This window comes from Apostichopus japonicus, chromosome 12 (genome assembly GCF_037975245.1).
Source record: "Apostichopus japonicus isolate 1M-3 chromosome 12, ASM3797524v1, whole genome shotgun sequence".
Taxonomy (NCBI): Eukaryota; Metazoa; Echinodermata; class Holothuroidea; order Aspidochirotida; family Stichopodidae; genus Apostichopus; species Apostichopus japonicus.
The window spans coordinates 5,899,794-5,922,051 of record NC_092572.1 but is presented as its reverse complement, the minus strand read 5'-3'; the positions used below and the strand labels follow the sequence as shown (position 1 = coordinate 5,922,051).

Below are 22,258 nucleotides of genomic sequence, written 5' to 3'. Positions count from 1 at the left end.
TTATTTCTAGCAATGAAAGATAACTGGTCATGAGAGATTGTAAACTACCCTTAGCTATAGACATATTATCTGTGTTAGATGGTTGCTCCTTTGTTGTTGTGCTAGCTGCAAATTAATATCGTCAACTAAATCTTAATAAATGGTATAGATTATGCAAATTATGAAAAACATTGAGATATATATTTACTTCATGACAATCAATTATTAAACTCCAAATGTGTTTGATAATATAAGTACGTCAAATTTAACAAGTTTAACCTGTCTCAAACCTTCAAAAGTGACACAGAACTTCGGTAAAATAATCGTACTGGCTTGAATACCGAGCCGATTTTGTAACAAATAATGCAATTTAACAGAAAAGTAAAGATTGGAAATTCCACAAACCTAAAGACTGGGGATCAGTGTAGGTTGTTGTTCAGTTGTCACTATAGTAGCTGCAAAAGATTGAAATTTAAACGTATGAAAATTAAAAAGATGAAGATATGTCGGATTAAAATAACAGCTGGCAGCTAAGTCATTGAGCAGCACATACTATTACGACACGTTTGTATTGTAAAGTAGCATAAACTGATTGAAACCTCAATGAAACATAAAACGTTGAAGTCACATTTAATGTGATATATATATATGCATAACAACATTTGGGAAATTCAAACATACCCTGTTCAACAGTTTCTATAGTTACTCAAATCAATACTGTTTTTTAATCATATAATAGCAGACAGCAGAGGAATATTTTCGAGTTGCTCGCAAAATATTCAATGACTTTCTTTAAATAAGATAAATAGATCAGAAAATTATACTCAAAAATGTTTCCGCCCTCATACCCGGCACTTCCCATTCCATAAAAACGGTGTTTCAACCTAAACTATACTTATCCTTACTCTTTGATTTGAACTAAAAACATCCACACTTGCATTTCAACTGATTATAAAAGCGAAGACGTTTTGACTCACGTGGATGATTTGACTGCGGGGACGTTTTGGGTAAAAAGCGTGGACGTTTTTGTATTAAAAAAGCGGGACGTTTTGGTAAAGGGACGTTTTGACTGGATACCTTTTTTCTTTGCGGACAATTGAAGCTCTTATGGCCGAGTCCCTGACAGTTAAAGCATACCACAGAATGGCAATTTGCTTCTCTATGACCCTGGGTTTGACAAATTCGGCAGACGTACTTTTGGCAGTTTTTCTTGATATGATCTGTTCCACAAGATAAATAAAAATATAAAAAAGTAAAAATATGAGGGCGCACTCAAAGATCAAATTCACAATAATAACGACCTAGTCCAGGTTAATACTGCACTTCTGCTCGATCGGAATAACTCGATCTTGCACGAGACGGAAGTATGGGCCCATCTGTCACTGTGATTAGTCTTTGATTATTCCCGCTCCAAACAAAGAACCGAAAGTTTCACTTAACCACACTAGGGTTACCTAAACGGACAATTATAAGCTGCTAGTAAGCATCGCTACTGACCGTTCTTTTTTACTCTGTTGGCGTAAGTTGCATGTTTGCCTAAGTGTGGAAGAAGGAATGCGGATTTGATGAACAAATACTAACCAAGGCGGAGTAGTCATAACGTTAGTACTAGTACTGTAAGTAAGGCTTAACTATCCATTTCGTACTGTAGCCAAGGTATATGTCTTGCATAAGTTTGACTAAGCCTTACGTTAGGCTAGGCCTAAGTCTGAAAACCAAGAGGTCTATGTGAGGTACCTTATCGTAAAGTTTCAGATTGAGGCCTTTTTTTCCACCATGGCCGAAAATACATTTCTTTAACTAAATTGGCTTAGCTAATGGAGTTGGGCCTAGTAATATGGTGGTGTAGGCAAACGGTAACATCACATGTTCACTACGTTAGCATAGGCCCATTACAAACCCCATTGACTCACACAGTAAATCACAATTTGATATGATCTCTAACAGTCTAGATAGAAGTTCTGGCCTAACTTTAGAATCCGTACCGTATGAATGGGAAAGCTTTCTAGGGGCCAGGAGTTAGGGTTAGGAAGTAGGGAATAGGGTTAGGGGTAAGGAAGTGGGGTTAGTAAGTAGGGAATAGGGTTAGGAATTAGGGGTAGGAAATAGGGTTGGGGGTTAGGAATTAGGGTTAGGAAATAGGGTTAGGGGTTAGTTATGGTACGGATTCTAAATTAGTACCGAAGTTCTAGCTAATCGCTAACCATCACTGAATAGCTGACAAGTTGACCTTTCATGGCACCATCAATTTCCATATCATGACTGCAGATTTTTGGTGTCAGAAGTTTTGTTTGTAATTTGAGACAGATTTGTGGATTATTCCACCTAACTATAGAGGAGTCATGCAGTAACCTGAACAACGTATGCCAAAAAACATGTTCCTTGCTTCGAGCAGTTTTACTATAACGACAATGGCCTAAAGCAGAGAAAGTGGTTTTCTCCCCTTTTTATTGTAATGGAAGTAGTATATTAAATAAAGGACACATCTATGTACGACATCTCACAAGGTTCAATTCTGGGACCGGTGTTATTTAGTCTATACACAACTGTATGACACTTTTAAGAGAGGTACAACCGCCGTAGATTAAATTGAGTCCTGCAGTAGTGATATTTGGCAGTGGATCCGTGTTAATATGCTAGCCCTACATAAATGATGACAAAACTGAAATTATACACTTCTCATTCAAATGTAGTGACAGATATTCTGCTTCTCCATGTGACATAAGGATTAGTTGTATAGTTATCAGGCCTCGACAAATACGGTTGCCAACTCGCCAATGGCGACTAGAATTTTGCGACTGGCGAGCAATAAATGCATTACGCTCAACATTTTGGCGATTGGCTCATTCCTCACTGCCTTTAAACGATAGGCAGTGAGCGAATGAGCCACTAGAATGAGCCACTATTTTCAAGGAAAGTTTTTTAAAGTGTCACAGTGTTACTGCTGTCTGAGCTTGGTGGTTTCTACCTTCGTCAGCGACAGTAACTATGTATATTACTATAAGAAAGTTTATTGCAGTGACCTGGAAGCAAGTCCAAATCGCATTTTTTGTTCACAACCAATGTCAACGGGAGATAAGTGTGTAAAATCGCTCACTGGTTTTACAATTTAAATAGATCATTTTGCTGTAAACAGCTAACCTAGTAAAACTATAACGCAATATCCTAAGTTAGGCCATAGGGATGCACCGGATCCAAATTTTGGGATCCGGCTGTAACCGGATTTTGCCGGATAGTACATGAAATCCGGCCGGATAAAATCCGACCGGAACCAGATTTTTTCATAACACAGAGGAAAATCATAAATAAGAAGTAGAAGTATGAAACAAGGAGCAAATCTTAGGTGAGGTATACATATTATAAAGAAGGTGAAATTAAGACCCCATTTATGAGATTAAATATGACTTGAAGTGGTGTAATCTACATTCTTTAATAAAATAACTACAATAAAATTATTGACAAGCTTGATACAATATGTAAATTTGTTTGCTGAAAAATACTGCATACTACCTATGAAGTTTGTTTTAAAAGGGGAAGCTACATTTCACAAATCTCATACTTTATACGGAATAAAAAGATTATTTAATTGTTGCAGTAACACTACTATCAGGATTTCGAATTGTCTTTTATTATTCATTATTTGGTAACAAATTTTTACACTGCAATATTATCTGTAAAAAAAAGTATTGCATCTTTCCAGAAGTGGAAGAAACTTCTTATCTATCTTTTATCTATGCTTTAAAATGGACTTGAATGTTCATTAGAACACTTAAAGATTTAGTTTTTTCATGAACTTTTAGGAACATTCATTGTGACAAGAGATATCTCTTTCTGTGAGAAAATTAGATACTGTTTTTTCTATGACTGGCACCCCATTTGGTGGAAAGTCTTCTAGTCCATTGCTTCATTTATTTATAAAAGTGCCAAGATTACAATTTGCATATTGCCATGACTACAAACAATGAGTAACAATTGACAGCTTTCTAGACAGGAAATGGACTTTAGTGGTCCACAAAAAGATCCATTGTTTTGACTTCTTAAGGTCGTAATGCACATGTTTGGATTTTGAACATTTCATTTCATGCAAGTGTTTCTTTCTGACCATATAAGAGATTGTTTCACACATAAAAATTCAGAGAAAACATGAATGCCAACAATAATGGGAAAGTAAAGATTCAATGGAACAGTATTTTGACTGATAAGTATATGAGTGGTCTATTTTAACTGCACAATATTAAACTGATGAAGGCTGCAAGAAATGATTTCACTACAAACTGTTTTTGTTGTATATAGAGCTCTTCATATTATTACAGTAGTTGTATTATTTTGGTTGATCTTTAGAAACAGTGGGTCAGACCAGTGTGAAAATTAAATTAAACATGTTAAACCTAATTTTGAGCTCATACCAGCATGCTGGTGTGAGCTATTGTTACAGTGCGGCGTCTATCACTCTATCACTCTATCCGTCAACAATTGGTAAAACCGCTCCCACTCGCACAGTGTTTGATGGAATTTCATGAAACTTGGACACAAGAACCATTGGGTATAGGGCCATCAGAGATGGTCCAAAATTTGGGGTCAAAGGTCACCTGTGGGCCGTAATGGGCCATTTTGTGGAAATACGCAAAATGCTTCTTCTCCTACAGATTCCATGGTACAAATGTTGAGGGTTTGTCACGATAGTACTATGGTAGTTTTACCTTCAGGGTGTTCATGAATTTGAGATCAAAGATCAACTAGGGGTCTTTTGTGGCCCGGGCCGCGGCCCTATATTTTCAAATTGCTCCTGTTCGTACAGTGTATGGCCAATTACAATGAAACTTGGTCACAATGTTCCTCGGGATGAGAGTTGCGAGGGGTGTTTGGAAAATTGAGGTCAAATTTCATTTAGGGGGTCATCGGGGGTCATTCTTTGTAATATTTTCAAATACCTCAATCTCCTCAAGATTTTGATGGATCATATTCAAAGTTGAACTGATGATTGTTGGATTGTGTATAAATAAGGTGATGCCTAAAACTTTTTGGTCAAAAGTTAATTAATTACAATTAATCCCCATTGTTTAGAAAAATCTGAGCCTTCACTTTTTGCCAAAGCTCCTTTAATTTGTCTCCCAGTCTCTGCAGTGTTAGTGGAATTAAAGCAGGACTGGGAGTTGTTATTAACTGTTGAACTGTAAGCATGAGAGCCCTATAGCCAATCAACACTCGCTGATTCTTAGAAGTCTTTGAGCCTGAGGTATGTAGGCAGCTTGTGAAGTTATGTCTTGTAGGGAGTGCTTGTTATGTCTGCTAAGGTAGAGGGAGAACGTTTAATAGGGTAGGTCAGTGGTATTGTTTAAGAGAGGAGGTAAAATAGGATTTAAAGGGGAAAATAGGAATTATAGTCAGTGGTGTGGCCAGGATTCTGCTAACGAAGGGGGGGGGGGGGTATCCCTCACGGACCCAAAAATTGGTTTTGTGGGCCCTACATTTTTCAGCTCGAAAAGGTATGAGCTTCTGCACCATTGGTGCTCTAGTTCCTTACTTTGAATGTTTTTATTAATTTTTGGAAATAGTTTACATTGATTTAAATTAATACCAACACCTTTTTAATGAATAATTCAGGGCAGATTTTGATAAAGATCCGGCCGGAACCGGAACCGGATAATTTCTCACTATCCGGCCGGATAGTCCGGCCAGACGGGATATCCGGTGCATCCCTATTAGGCCATACTACCTAGGCTTATATCACACAAACACTTAGCGAGAAAAAATGGTGAGTAAATTTAACGTTTTGGCGAGTAGAATTTCAGACTCGGTGGCCAGTTGGCTAGTAGTTTTAATTTTTTTTTTGTCGAGGCCTGATAGTTATTGCTCCTTCTTGTACTGTTCGTAATCTTGGTATAACATTCGATGATTCTGTGAGCATGTCGACTCGTGTGGCAAATATATGTAGGTCGGCCTCATATGCTATTTGGAAATTGCCAACATTTGAAATGTCCTCGAACAAAATTCTACCACTAAATTAATTCATGCTTTCATCACCTCTCGGTTGGATTAATGCAACAGGTTGCTATTCGGCCTTTCTTTGCATCAAATTCAAAAACTTCTGCCTCTGCAAAAATTTCCTGCTTGCCTTGTAACTAAAACCCCAAAAGAGATCATATTACCCATTCTTGCAAGAATTACACCAGGCTTCCAATTCAGCAGCAGATTGAATATAAAATTATGAGTCTTTAAAATTCTGTACATGACATGGCATGGTTTTAACATGTCACCGTAGCTCCTTAAAAGTTTCAAAACTTTTTATTGATAATGCCGCACGCACCGCCATTACCAGACACACAAGGCGCCACGAAATGTAACACTGTTCAAAATGTCGGAAACATCAGAAAGTACTCGTCATACGCAGATGTTACGAACGTTTTACCGTACGTTTAAGTGTATTTTTGCTCACAGTTCAATCGTCTGGTTATTTTTCTTAATTTTTCCGTTAATGGATATCAAAGTTTTTTGTTGTTTTTTGACAATAAGGGAATATTATTAGCAAAATTCGAACATTTTGAGAAACAAACCCCAGGAACATAAAATCTCGCTGTTCACATACTTGTACTTCCAGGGTAAAGCTCCGTACTGCAAAGGTTGAGCTCACACGCTCTAAGCAAGGCACCTGGGAGACTGTTTGGGTCACCCCTCCTCTCTTACGAACGGATTAATATAGTGTTGCACGTTTTTCTGGCAGTTTGCCAAGATTGGGTCAGAATGGAATGCAAATTAACAGGTGTCAAGCTTGTGAGCAGAAACCAGTACATGACCTAGATTTCCAGGGTAGTTAATTCAGCGCGCACCTGCAGTTGGGATTTTTGGTGATTACGTTTTTGTACGCATGACATGGGAAAACGAAAACCTCAAATGAAACTTAATATTGGAATACGTGGATTTTACTCTTCTGATGTTCTTTACAAGTGGTTATTATAATGTCAAGTTGAATGGAGGTGGTAAGCATCTTAGCGCCAATTTATATTGTGCTCGAACAATTTTGTCATGGCCAATCAGTCTGTGGATCCTATATGTTTTTTATTTGGCAAACGGACATTCAATAAAAGAATTCATGCAATTGTAAACTTTTTTCCTACATCCTAAGAAGTATAAGTGTTTTTTACGTAACACCTCCTTTTTGTTCAAAGTTTTGTTTTAGCATAGGCCTACTCAAATCAATGTTCAATGAAGGTTAGAACTCTTGGAAAATGTCAATAATACATATTTTCATATGAAAAGGTCCGCCGTTTTGCGGCAACCTCTCTGCTTCTTTCAATACATATTTTCTAATTACACACTTCCTTCGACAAAGAATTACCATACGTTTCTTAATTGTAGATAATAACCACTCTGCATGTTTAGGACAAGATCGAATTTATCATCGATTGTGAACTTTCAGCATATCGATAAAGTTCATGATTATTCGCATTGCTTACTTTTTGCGATGAAATTGATTTCATCACCTTATATTGCAGCTTCAATTTCGTTAAACTGTATCCTAGTAACCTTTAAAATCTCAATTTAGGCACAGAGCTTTGTCCGTGTCTCATGTCAAAATGGAAGAGACGGTACTGTACTACCTCACGGGGGAATGAAACTTTGAACTTAGCACGTTTCTAATAATATTTATCTTGTAAACGAAAAGTGCTGTATGTATTTAGCGATATTATATTGTTGTATCCATCTGACATTGAGAAAAATGTTCATTGCTAGCTGTAAGCACTAAGCCTCAAAATAGTAAATGATAGCGAGTAAATATTTCTGCACAGAGTTTTGTCAGTGAACTTGTAATCCTTACAGACTATTGTTATCACGCTGAGGAATCGTCGCGGCCGTGTGACCGCAAATGCTCTAGATTTAAACACTCTACTCTTTTGTTACTATTGGGCTAGTAAACTTTTCATCGCACGTTTTCGGACACTTTTGGCTTTGAATACTGGGTATGACAGGTTTTTTTTTTCTGACCGGACAGTTCCGGACACTTTCAGGCGATTTCGGACGTTTTGAAATCGGATGACTAGGTCAACCTCGACAGAACACCACTGTAGCTCTGAAGTCTGAAGAAACTCGGAATGAAAACTTGGTAATGCATGATGCACCACTCTGTATGTATCAATACTGTTGACACAATGGAGTAAAACCTGGAGGTTTCATCACACAGTCAATCCGAGTACCAGTCATAGAGGATCATGTATTGTAATGTGTTCCAGGGTGGTACTGATCATCTGACATATATACTGCGTTGCTCTACCCATTGCCCATTGTGATTTACTAACTTGTAAAGGTACTGTACAGGGTATGGTCCTTTTCACAATCAGTGGTGTAACTTTCAATGTTGGCACTTATTGCTTTGTAACTCAGTGACCAAATACCAGAATTCTTAGATTTTGTGCCATTTGACCATCCTAAGTGAAGTCTACCTTGGGTAGCTTAACAAACTTTCTCGGTTTTTTCAGGTGAATTTGGTGGCCATAAATATGCTTAAAATATGCTAGTTCAGACGTATACTCTCAACTACTGTACACTGTTTTTGTCAGAGCCTGTACTTTTTGGTGGAAGGTATTTCCCAGTTCTTATTTGGTTGATAGTATGGACAAGTGTCCAAGCTAAACTACAATTGTGTCCTCCAGGTTTCCTTCCTTTTGTTCTCCAAGGACCGGTTGTTAGATTTTGTCGTTTCGGAAGTGACATTTTCCGTTAACAATTGGTACCTAAGTTTGACTGCAACTAAGTTCAAGTTAATCAGTGTAAATTTGTTTAAGTAAGGTTGCATTAGGGCAATTCCATGGTAACGGAAGGACATTGGGACTAATTTTCTGACATTTGAACAAGTACAGTATATCATGAATATCACCTATAATTACAACAAATAATTGTCATCATTGACTAGCTATTACTACGTACTTCAATTTCCACATACTTTTTTTTACACAAACCCTTCCCATTTTTAAAATATGAATATTAATGAGGTCGGTAACGGAAGGACAGCAAACGGACAAGGGTTTTCACACATCTTGAGTTTAATGTAAAACTCTGTGAATTCTATGGAGTAATATTATTTTATAGATGAGAAATGTTATCCCAATACTGTTTCCTATACTGTACCACTTTCCATTCTGAAATTATTGCTTTGGTTTTCTAGAAATATTGTGCTAATTAAAGTTAATTTGGTAACGGAAGGACGGTAACGGAAGGACAAAATGTCCACTCAGTTACAGTGTGCAAAGAAGAGTATATCACATGTTGACACAATAATAAAATTGTCAGAACCAACATTCCAATGTGAACTATAACAATGTATTGACCATCAAAAGCAAAAATATGGAAGTGATTTCTAATTATCAACTAATCACATGTTAATTAACTGTATGTCAATAACTGAAAAAGTTGAAGCAACTATCGCTATATTCAACTGAATTTATTCTAAAATGATAATCAACTGAAGCTGAAGTCCTAGTTATTTAGGAATAATCACATGCTTATTAATGGGAAGTGATTGTAAAAAGTGATTCTAAAAGTACAAACAAACAGTAGTTTTTAACTGTATATTTGTTTTTTCTACATGAGTATCTAGAAACAATATTTCAGTTATCAACTATCACATGGAGTAAGTTATACATGTTCATTTATTTCATTCCTAAAGCAGAGGTTCCTGATCTTCAATTCTTCGTTAATAATGGGTGCTAATGACTGTACTAGCATAATTTTGATGTCACACACGTGACCAAAATAACGCAAAAGTTTTCATAAAAAGTAACTGATGTGTCTTATGATGTCCACACTTGATATGCAACCGTTCTTGGTACAGACTGTTAGTTCTGCAAAATATTGAGTCAAATAATTATTCCTACGATTAATTAATAGCCTCTAATTAGTCCTGACACACGTGACCGATGATCATGTGTGTGACATTTGTTCATGAAAATGCAGAATGTCACACACGTGACCCAACAATGTCACACACGTGACCCTCCAAACCATGGCAGTAAAACTGTATTAAAGTAATTCCTATGGAATATCAACATCAGTGCTGTTCTGTGGTCGTTACTAGAGTCAAACATTTGCACTTAAAATTGCATACTATGCAATGAAAATTCAGAATGTCACAAAAGTGACCCAATAATGTCACACACGTGACCAGATTTTTTAGCTCATGTAGTATTATGCTAATTTTAAGAAGTGAAATATTGAGGTGAAATGTCTTGTAAGAATGGAAACACATGAAGGTAGAAACATGAGAAATTAGGGTTATTCAGCCCTGTTAGAAACTGAGGAATTTGCCAATGTTTTTTTGAGCAAAAAAGCCAGTTTCATTTCACGTCACACACGTGACCGACCTTTATATGACCTCTGCCAGCACATGAATGTTCTGATTTTGGCTAAGCTTTATATGGTTTTGTAAAAGGGTCCCCTAGTGCATGTACTTAAGTACTACAATCAACCTAACTTTCTTTACCTAAAAGTAGTTACTTAGTGGTAAAGTGCAAATCTCCCCTTTTTTCAGTCACACACGTGACCGAGAATGGCCCTACCATGGAATTGCCCCTTAGTAGATATAAACATCACTCTCAGAATCAACAACTCCCACAGGATGCTGTATACAATATATATGTATGCATTCAATGATATTTACTTTTAATCATAGGCAAATGACTCAATTATCTGACTGGAAAAACAAAATTGTCCTTCCGTTACTCTCCTTCCGTTACCAAAATGGTAACGGAAAGACAGGTTTTAATCAATCATAATGAACAAACGAAGAGGACCAGGGTGAAACTAATTATTTCATTTTGTTGGCCAATCTAAACTTGCTTTGAAGATGAACATTTATTTTAATCATGCTGCAACTTTTCCTGAAAAACTAAAAAAAGTTGTATTTTTGGTAACGGAAGGACATTTCAAGTGGCAAAAATACCGAAGGCCATTGAAGCGGAACCACTGAGGAAAAGGGGCGAAAATATTATCCATTCAGTTTTCCATGATCTATACTCTCACATGGTAGTGGCTGATATCATTTATATACTCTCTATCAATTTGCAGTGACGAATAGTTTTTGTTACCAATTATCCAATTTTCTGTATCAACTCATGAATTTTCATCACCCATAATATTTTCATTCCAAAATGCATGAAAATTGCATTTCTGAACCTGATTCTGGAAAATATGGACTCTTAGCTTTCATTTGACACCAAATTTACTATTGTCACACACTTTTAATTTTTTGGGTATCATGTCCACTTTCTCATGGAATTGCCCTTCTATCTCTTCTCGCCGGAACTGACTTAATTTACAGGTACGACAGTTATGATATACACACTGAGCGGCTAACGCTGCTTCTCATGTATCGAGTAGTGAATACAAAATCTGAGTGTAATTTCATGTACAAATAAACAGTAAACTAGTGAATAACTCCGATCAACTGCACGGCATCATGCAGTGAACCTTCAAACAGCGTTTATTACTGCAGTGTTTAACCCTACCCAAAAACCACGGTACATGTGTGCGAATTTTCCCAGGTACCTTGCCAAACAACTGTGAGCTCATCCCCTGTCTAACACCTGTTTGTTAACATTTTTTGGCACGTTGCCAGGGAACTTTTCATGGAGTAAACTTTTTTCGTTCCACTCTAGAATTAAATAGGTCAGTCAGTAAAGGATCGGTAAAATTATGCGAAATGATATCTTAGACATTCAAGAAAAGTAGGTAAAATATCCCTGTTACATTTAGGTAAGTAAAACACATCTCAAGCCAACTGACTCCTCCGCATGCACACCCCATGAAACACGAGGCACAGTCCATACATGCATAGCACGATATCAAGGCCCCTTGCTATGGCCATCTTTATGAAAGTTACCCTTGTAATCACATGTTTTAGGCCACTTGGCATGATTAACTCAATGCTAAATATTGTTTCCATGTTCTTGTAGAAAACGTAAACTCCGCAAAATACAATTAGTTGTGATTTGTACTTACGTGAGATCCGTTATAACCGCCAAGGTGGTTAGGCTATTTGCTATACACTTAACTATGGTAGGATATTATTTTTTCGGTATTTTTGGAAATGCTAGAGAATACTTTCTTTTCTCCCCGCTTATCACCAGATGTGGTCTTACAGTATATTCATAATTGGATGCACTAGAGCCTTGTTTACATGACAGTAGTTGCATTTAGTACGATATGCAAGTTTGGCGTGAATTTTTCGAAAGTGCTTTGCTCGATCTTTCGTAAAATTTGAAAGGTGTAGCCTACCACCATTCCGTACACAATTGGTACACAATTGATTTTCAGTTTCTTTTCTCTATACGGTCAAGTGAATAAGTTGTACATTGAGTATAAACTCATCGCGAATGCAAAAAACGATGCGGGGATTTCCAGCAGAAAAATGTTTTCTTTGCGGGATTACTGAGTCAGTTGAAGGGAATCCCGCACCTTATTGGAACACTGAACTGAAGTCAAATTCATACGAAAGAAAACGTTTACTAGCCAACATACAATACAAATATAAAAGAACGTGGAATGGCAATATTGTTCAAAACATTTCCCGCGAGGCTGATTTATTACAGCAACCTTCCCGCGCTGGGCCGTGGGTGTCCGTGTGACACGTACACCCTGAAGCTTGCGAAATAACCATTGTAAGTGGGTTGGTGACACATCATTACTCGTTGGTATTGTGACTAAAATTGCGAGCACGCTCTCTGAACATTTTCAGTTTTGTTTTGTTGAAACTTTTCTTGTGAAATTTTACTTTTTTTATTTTTTTTTATAGATGTACTTATTTGTCCTTTGTGTTTTTTTTTAGTTTCTCGTCCTTTTTTTTTCTATTTTTTTTGTTGTTGTCCGATTTGTTTTTTCGCCAGCCGGGCTGGATTTCCCGCGAGCATCGCGGATTTCCCGCGAACCTGGTTCGGAGGGTTTGCAAGGTTTTCCAGCCCTTGTCACTCGTGCCTATTATGTAAATTCACCCGCTACGAAGGTTAACAGCCGTATGTGTACTACCTAGCTGGATAGTGCCTGTGTTTCGCGCGATAAAAATAGATATAAATGAAACTATCAAAAGTACGATCGGAAGTTGGAAACGGAAAACAGTCATTGGTCTGGAATGCGGAACTCTGGTAATTTTTACTAAGTATGACACTGTGATGTGTTGGATATTTTGAAAAGTTATGAACTGGATTTCCCCTAGTCTCAAACAGATTGTTTCTGTACGCTCGACCCTTCGGCTATGGAGCTGTTTTTTGGAGTTCCTATCGAAAATAAGTGCCGGTCAATAAACATCTTCCTTGGCTAAAACTCATATTACAGTAATTCTGTAGAGGTGTAGCAACCAGTATGATAGTATCTTTGAAAAGGTCCTTTATTAAATGTTAAATTTGAATTAAACTGTAAATTAATGTTTCGGAGGAGACACATTATTGTTAACACTACATTTGTTACATTTCTGCTGTTTGTGTACCATAATATGCTAATGGATGACTTGATCTCCCTTAGAAAACACTGTAACAACCTGAAGAAAGTATTAATGCAACTCTCACATGCACAATTGATGAATAAATTACAAATATGTGGTTTTTTGCCACTTTGTCCCCTTTCTGGACAAGAGATACAGCCTGTATCTCTGACGGGGTTAAAAATGGCAAAAAACATATTTCTTGATATTTTGTATATATTGATAGCCTCTAATAGTTAACACCATTTTTCGCCATAAAACATGTTTATTTTTCGAGATCATCCTTAATTACTAATAATTAATACACAGTTGTCTATGTAAATCTCAATTTTCAAACACGTTTTTCTCAAATCGGACCTTTTTCACAAAAAGTCCTACCAAATTTTTATTTCATGCAAGAAATTTACCAGATTTGGAGGATTTGTTCTGAACATGATAATACTTCAAATGGTATAATTCAAAATATTTTACATTAAGAAGTTCATATGCTAATTAAATCAGCAAGGTCAACGACATTTTTACGTGTAATTAATGAACAGTTTATTCTATCATTAAGGAAATTAAAGTCAAGAAGAGAAATATATACACTGTAAGCAAGTTCTTAAGGTACTGCAATTAATTTCACAGTCAATTAAAAATGAAAAAATAGAACAAATAACTCATTAAAGTATTCAAATTGGCTTATTAATAGGATTAATTAAGGTAACGACAATTCCATTGATGCGCACAATACAACGGCTGAAATAACAAAATTTTGACTCCAACCCAAATGCATGACTTATTTTAAAACAAATTAGGAGGTTTCTCTACTTGAAGTTATGAAATGAAAGAACAGACAAACAAATAACTCAATTAATATTTAAATTGGCTCATTTATGGGATTAATTAAGGACTGAATGTCCATTCCTTTGTTGCGTACAATACCAATGGCTGAAATTACCAAAATTTTCCACTCCTAACCCAGATGTATGGCTTATTTTGTTAAAGCAAAATAGTAGGTTCCTCCACTTGAAGTATTGAAAATGAATTTAAAAATGAAAGAATAGACTAACAAATAACTTATTTTAATATTCCAATTGGCTCACTAATAGGATTACCAGTAATTAAGGTAATGAATGCCCATTCCATCATTGCATATGGACTTTTAGCCGAAATTACAGAAATATGCACTCTAACCAATTGTTGAAAAAATCAACTTAAATACTGTTTTTACATTCCTCCCTGTCTAAATTTGTAAAAGCATGGTAAAAGAAACCAGTTATTTGAACTTATGCCCATGATTTTTCATATATTGCTCACTCCCGCATCCGCCTGCACCGCATCCGCCTGCACCTCCACCCCTGGCATTTTTCATTCAAACTGATGCCATTTTTTTACAGAGCACTGTATGATCTCATGTTTCTCTACACTGAAAGCATATTAAATTAGGCATAAAATGAGGTATTAACCAGCACTGTAGGATAAGGGGTTGTGAAATACCAATCAAATTTGTGACGAAGTTTTCGGAAAAGCGTTATTCCTCCACCTTTTTGGGATACCCAACTCACGACATGCGACCATTTGCAAGTTGTGCAACTCTGAAGTTGCTATATCATGCTGTAATTCAGCATAAGGTAGGGGTTTTGATGTCAATTTTTTTTACCAAAGTAACCATGTTAGAGCTGTCAGGGTTTTATACTTTAATTATAAGTATAAAGTTCTTACACCTTAACAAATTTCAGGGTTCTAGCTGTTCTCAATATTAATTTATGAAGTTGTTAAGTTGCTCCGATGTACAAAAGAGGTCGTCTTTGACGGCCAATAACTAAAAACGTGTCATTTTGAAAAAATCTGAAATTTTTTTTCTGGAAGAGATATAGTACCACCCTGTTTGTAAAAAAAAAAATCAGGAGGGTGTTTTGCCTTATTTTGAAATGAAAAATCCTCAAAGTTTGGGATTTTTACAAGAAACGTTTTTGCCTGTTTTATTAAATGTTCCATGTGTTTTGAGCGTGGGTATTGTACTTCAAGGTCATTCAATACAATACTGTGCAGTATTTAATTTCATATAAAAAAAATACTATTTGCAATGTACTTGTCTGCTCCTGGTTGAATTCATTTAATTAGAAGACTTATAAAATGAATTTTAATCAGTACATGTACAGAACAATATACTGTACTGGGTGTATATGTACGGAGTGCCATGAGTGCCAGAAGACTGTTTAAACCTAACACTAATATACACACTGTATATATTAGGCCTAGTCCATATACAATTGGTTGAATTAGAAGACTTTACTATAAAATGAATTTCAACCAGTACATGTATGTACAGTGTGCACAGTACATAATGTACACTGTACTGGGTGTATATGTAACTCCACATTTTTGTAGCCTAATTTTTTTATTTTCCTGTTCTATGGGATAGACTCTATAGGCATCTGTAATGTCGTGTTGAGTCCACATTGGCTCTCATTGTGCTCTTAATTTTCCTAGTTTTTCACCTGGATCTGTCTTTATTTGTATTCTTATTTTGACAACAGTTGCAACTTACTCTTTCCAGGATTATCTTTGTGTGCTTTGTTTTTCTCAGGAACTTGAATCTGTGCCATATTCTTTGCTGTAAAATTCTTTATTAACTTCCTATCTTGTTGTCCTCATTTCTGTATCCTATTATACATTTAAGACAGAGCCTATCCTCTGCATTTTACTGCACTGCACTGTGCAACAACGTGCTGCATGCTGTATACTGTACAGAAATGCTACATATTTGACTGCTAACATTGTCATCCCTGTTTACTCACAATGGATACAAGTGATTCTTCCACTCCAGTTACTTTGTCTGGCTCTTTTGAAAGATTTACTGATAACAGTATTCTTGGAACTAAGAATTCCCTATGGAATATAGTAAGGAACAAATATTCTTACACTGTGAACGCTCTGTCTGAGTCAGTTCTCCACAAAATTGAACGGTTTTGTGAACAATCTGCCACTAGTTGCACCAGGAATGGAATCAATGGTGATATTTACAGATTTTGAAATAAGGATTCCACTTTCACTACCGTCATTGTCTTCAGCTCAAACATGACACTATTTGTTCAAAGGGAATGCCAAAGGAAATGGCTTATAAACTGTTTGTCTGTAATATGTGAACATGCTTCTGAAAATACTTTATTTCTGCGACCCTCTTCTCCTACTACTCCATGGTCTGTTCACCTGGTGTTGCCGCTGCCGGTGTTTTCTCCCTCCCCACTATACACAAGTACGCCAGTCCATTATACTTCTCCTGTGACCCTGTTAGCAATGCAGACATTCGCTCAGTTGTGTGAAGTTTCTACGCAAACTGATGATGATCCCATTCTTGTATCAGCTTCTAAACAGACTACAAATACTCCTCACCCAGAGCTTTTCTCTGCAACTACACAGACAGATATCATCAATGGTCATAATTCGGAAACCCAGACTGTGATTGACAGTCCTAAAATTAAAGGAGCATTAACCAGAGTGAAAGAACTGAAAGATGCTGCTGACTCTGATGTAATTGACATTAGACCACGGTGTGATCAGTCTCCTGCTGAACAGTCTGCATCTCACAAGCTGCCAATGTGTGCGTCTGTTCAGGACCCAAACACAGTTCTCGCATAGTTGAATATGGTCTGCCTATTTCGAATAGGTTTGGTCACCTTATTGATGAACTTGAACTATCAGAGCAACCTGAATCAACTTTTGCTATGGAAACTTTACACCAAATACCTTCATTGAAACCAAAGTTATTGAAGCAACAGAGAAACTCTTCCAGACCAGTGAGATCAGGTGGGGTAAACAGTGATCTTCCTCTGCCTTCAAACTCTATCAATTCTGATAGATCTACTGAGTTGCCTAACAGTCATAATCCAACTATCCATCCTCGGCCTGTTGCTGTTATAATTGGTGACTCAATTCCAAGATACTTGATTGGCAGAAGACTATCTCGCAGATATCGTGTAGTCAACTCTTGCATACCAGGAATGACCATACAAAAACTTATTCAATTTGTTCCACTTCTAATTGGTGAAGAACAGCCAGCAGTCACCATTGTTCATTGTGGAACTAACAACATTATGATGCATAACACCAGAGAGATCATCAATCTTCTTTCAGAACTTGATTCTACCATTAAATCCCTTGTTTGTGGAGTGAAAGTGGCTTTTTCTGGTCCGACTGGCAACAGAAACTGTTTCCACACTGATATTCTGATATGCCACATTAATGACAACATTAAGCAATTTTGTCATGAACACAATTCTTCATTTTCTCATATATCACGTGATGGAATACATCTAAACAGGAGGGGCATCGTACAACTTGCCATGAATTTTATTGCTTACCTACGCTCAACTGTTAGAGAAGATGCATGTAATTCACCAAATTTTCGGAAGGAACACTTTTATCAACATGCAAAAACTTATGTCCAGAATTAACTAATCATTCAATTCCTGTGTTTATTACTTTTGGCAGGAGAAAGCATGTTAATACTATAGTCCAAAGTATCAACAAAAATAACCTGATTGAATGCCTATCTGTTCCTGTATTTTGTAATTTTAATTTTTCCGTCCTCAATGCTCGGTCAGTATGCCAAAAGACATTCGCAATTTTGGACATTGTTCATGAATACCAGCTGGACCAAAAGTGGACAGAAATCGATGGAAAATATCCGCTCGAAAAATAACGAAGTAGACGCTTTGGTTGGTAGAATGAGAAGGATGGGCAGTGACCCGTGAAGCCGGGTCACAGAGGGTGCACAGTGTTAAAAGGTTACCAGGACATTCTAGGAGCGGTAGAATGAGGGTGCTAAGGTTGTGGCGAGACAGGTAAGCTCGTCACTCGTAAATATCCAAACCAGTAAGTTTTGGAGTTACTGGTGTACTGTACTGTACCACAGGGCTCTGTACTTGGACCTGTTCTATTTTCTTTATATCTTGCGGAGTTGAGTGATATTATTCAGCACTATGGTGTTCATTTCCATCATTATGCGGATGATACTCAATTACGTCTTGCTTTCAATAAGGATGATGTGCCAAATGCTTTTCATAAAATGGAAACCTGTATAAGTGCTGTAAACACTTGGCTTACAACTAATCAGTTGACACTAAACTGTGATAAAACAGAGTTTATTGTTTTTCGATCACATTTCTCTGAAGTTACACCTAATTTTCCACCACTTACTGTTGGTAAAGACTCTATTAATATCTCCTCAACTGTTAGAAACCTTGGTACATATTTTGACCAGACCATGTCACTTGATAATCACGTTACTACAGTAATCTCTGTCGTTCTGCAAATTGGCAACTTAGGAAAATCAGTTTGATGAGGAATTACCTTGATAATAAGACTTGCGAGATACTGGTCCATGCGTTTGTGACATCAAAGCTTGATTTTCTAAATTCCCTTTTATTTGGCCTTCCTGATTCGACCATCAAGAAACTCCAAAAGATCCAAACCACCGCTGCCCGTATTGTGTAAAGGAAAGGAAGAAAGTGCCGCACCACCCCACTTCTGAAGGAACTTCATTGGCTCCCTATCAGCTACAGAATCCAGTATAAAATACTTCTTCTCACCTTCTGTGCTCATCATCTTGAACGGCCTGTGTACTGTACCTGTCACAACTTCTCTTGCCATATACTCCAACTCGCACACTTCGTTCCTGCAACAAACTGTATTTAACTGTTCCAAAACCACGATTGAAGAACTATGGTTACAGAAGCTTCCAATACTCTGTGTCTTATCTCTGGAACAAGTTACCAGATCACATTCGAACTTTCTACTTTCAAAAGTCTACTTAAGACCCATTTTTTTCACTTGTTCTTTTGTAAATTAATTTACTTTCTTTGTAAAGCGCTTTGGGCAGTAAACTTTTGTTTACTGATTTGGCGCTATATAAGTCTTATTTATTATTATTATTATTATTAGAAAGGTAGTAGAATGTTTAATTGCTGAGAAATGAGACCTCAAAAGTCAAGAAAATGCCATGGTGGCGACAAATTGCGGAATTTCAAAGTGTGATAAATCGGCCAGTTGTAAAGCAATGCATTGAAATTTTCAGAATATGCTTATTTCATGGTGGTCCAATCATACAAAAAATTGGGAATTTTTGGAGAGGGTGCAGCAACAGCCATCAGTGATTTGACACGGAATGACCCTTTTGTGTGTTCTACAGAGCTGTTGAGTACATGTTCACAAGTTTAATTTTGCTCCATGTTGACCTGTACCAGAAAACACATTAATTTGCATGATTCCCACAATTACCACGGAGGGCTCTACTATTTGGTCCAGGTAAATATCCTACAAAAGTTCAGAATATTTGTTTGAAAAATGTAGACCTGCTTAAATGTAGCATTTGCAGAGATGAAAAAGTATCTTATTGCTTCTTTAATGAGCTATTGTTTTAACACAGCAAATTGTCTGAAAATAGATTTCTTAACAACCAATTACAAAAAACTAACCTTTATAGAGTGAAATCTCATTTAACCCAAGTTTTCTGCCTCAGATGGTCTCCTAGGCCTTGTTCACATTTAAGAACGCAACCTGGGCGATTATTGATATTAAGTCCACGAGGAGGATCAACTAGTTAAGAACAAGACGCAACTACGTTATCCACGATTCGTGAGCTGGTCTATTGAAATCAGAATTCGTTTCGTGGAATGGGTAGGCCTAAGCCTACACTAAAAGTAACTTCCCGACGCGAGTTCACGAATCGTGGATAACGTAAACACGAAGCAAATAGAATGTAGCGTAAGTGAGGTCAACATGTAATCCAAACATAAAAAGTAAAATTAGGGCATTTGAAGGGAAACCCCTTAACTACTGTAGACTCAATCAAGTGTCAGTGTGTAACTCAGTATATGTCTTCGAACTTCCAAGCGATGGTTATTATTTTTGCTGACGTCACAAGCAATCTGATTGGCTGAAAACTCCGTAATTGCAAACCTGTTTGGGAAAAAAATTCGCGACCAGGCCAGACGTAATGGTTTTAACCTTTACTTACTTCCGTAGCAACCCAACCCAACAGTATCCGTTTTGAAATAACCATAAATTACCAATTTTGGCCTCTTCAAAAAGCTGTCAGTACGGCATACAACAAATTTAAGGTTAAATCAGATTTAAGTGGACTGTCATTCACTTTTTTTTTTGGTCTCACAACCGTTACCCCGGCTTTTCAGTGTTGGTCAATCGGTTCAAAGAAAATGAATTGGGTTTTATGAATAGCATCATTTGGTAGTGATTCTGTTAAAGAAGGGCAGCAGTCTGACAGACACATGTACGTACAGTGCTACCTGCCCAATTGCAACTTGATAGATCCGATAGTTCATAACTTAACCCGAAATCTCGGGTCGCCATTAAGTCCGCGACCGTTCACATTACATTTCTTAAAGGCATTGAAGACTCGCCCCAAACCACGTGCTGCCCTCCGAAAAAAGTTAACTTTCCGTTGCTTGCAAGTGACACTTTTTCTTGTCGCTACAAAATGCAGACAGTAAAGAAACGTGATACCTTGTTATCTTTAGCTGGACCTGAGATGCCCATCGCAGCTATGTACACTGTGTTGTGGGTATAGACCATAGCTGCATGTATTGACTATACACTAGTGTCTAATTACCGACGGTAGCAAGCTGTGTGTGTATTCTGGTATTGATGGTGGTGTCTAACACGTTCTGTTGCACCTCATTCGAAACTAAGATTACCAGCATGAGACGTTTCTTTGTGCACGAGTCTTCACTCCCTTTAAAAATGCAAGAGCAATTGAATGAAGCCCCAGAAAGGAGGATTATTCTTAAGACTGCACACTGACTTGAAGTATGAGTACGGGAGTGCTCACACTAAGGGAATTAATCGCCCTTGCAGACTTGAAGTACGGGTGCATTCTTAAGTGTGAACAAGGCCATAGTAGCCACTTTGCTGTTAAGTGTTTTTAGACAGGAATGTGAGCACACATTTTTTGCAGTTTTTTACTTGTGTTAACCTAACTTTTCACTGAAACTTTGATAGACTGTGGTTATGTCATGCTAATGATGTGCTTTCTTCCAGAATATTAGGCTGAATGTCCTCTTCAAATTTGTATAAGGTTACAGGAATGTGAAAGTAAGTTTCACTGCCAAAAGTGTAGCCAACATAAATGATACTGTAACTAGCCGTCAGAATGGCTAGTGTAGCCATAAATCATTTCTTCAAGTGGTATAATAATATTTCATATGTATTTAGCCAAGACAGTGTGAATTTAACTAAATGATATTGAACGGATACAGTTTTGTCTCCAAGTTATCATGAATGGCAGCAAAAGCAGTCATAGTCCCAGGATCATGAATGTCATTAAAATATCATCAACATATTGTACTAATGTTTTTCATACTTTCCAAGGTAATTTCCAGGTGTTTTAGCATAAATCAAGCCTTCTGGGTTGTGTAAACGTTTAGCGTCACCTCCGAAACAAACAAGACTGAAGTTATACAATACTGTACCGCCAATAAGTAACTTGGTAAAGATTAGCGCAATTCAGCGCAAAACGCAGCTTAACTGTAATTAACCCCGCTCCAAATAAAGGAACGCTACTTTCCCTGCACTCCAAATAAAGGAACGCAAATTCCCGCGCTCGCTATTCACCACCGACACAACAGGAGTGAACCGATCGATACAACGCTATTCATAGCGTGGTGGTAGGGCTGGGCGATATTTGCTTTTTACCATCATGATAAATAGTTCAAAAGTTATCGCGATATTTCAATATTTACGATAATTCCCCCCTAACAGAATTAGCGTAAATGTCGAGCTTTGAGTGGATGGAGAAAGAGAGATATATGG

At 37.1% G+C, this 22,258-nt stretch overlaps 2 protein-coding genes across 18 annotated transcripts in view; one reads left to right on the top strand and one right to left on the bottom strand.

The window, feature by feature from the left end:
- LOC139977545 (uncharacterized) overlaps positions 1-22,258 on the bottom strand; it is a 270,650-nt gene that overhangs the window by 57,673 nt on the left and 190,719 nt on the right. The window lies entirely within an intron of this gene.
- LOC139977552 (uncharacterized) overlaps positions 1,285-22,258 on the top strand; it is a 94,948-nt gene continuing 73,974 nt past the window's right edge. For 8 of the 11 annotated variants that reach the window (XM_071986957.1, XM_071986956.1, XM_071986954.1 and 5 more), the window contains exon 1: positions 1,287-1,595. The gene's annotated coding sequence lies outside the window, so the exon portion shown is untranslated. Of the gene's footprint in view, positions 1,596-22,258 lie in introns of all 11 variants that reach the window. The other 3 variants (XM_071986952.1, XM_071986947.1, XM_071986948.1) reach the window with 2 other exon arrangements.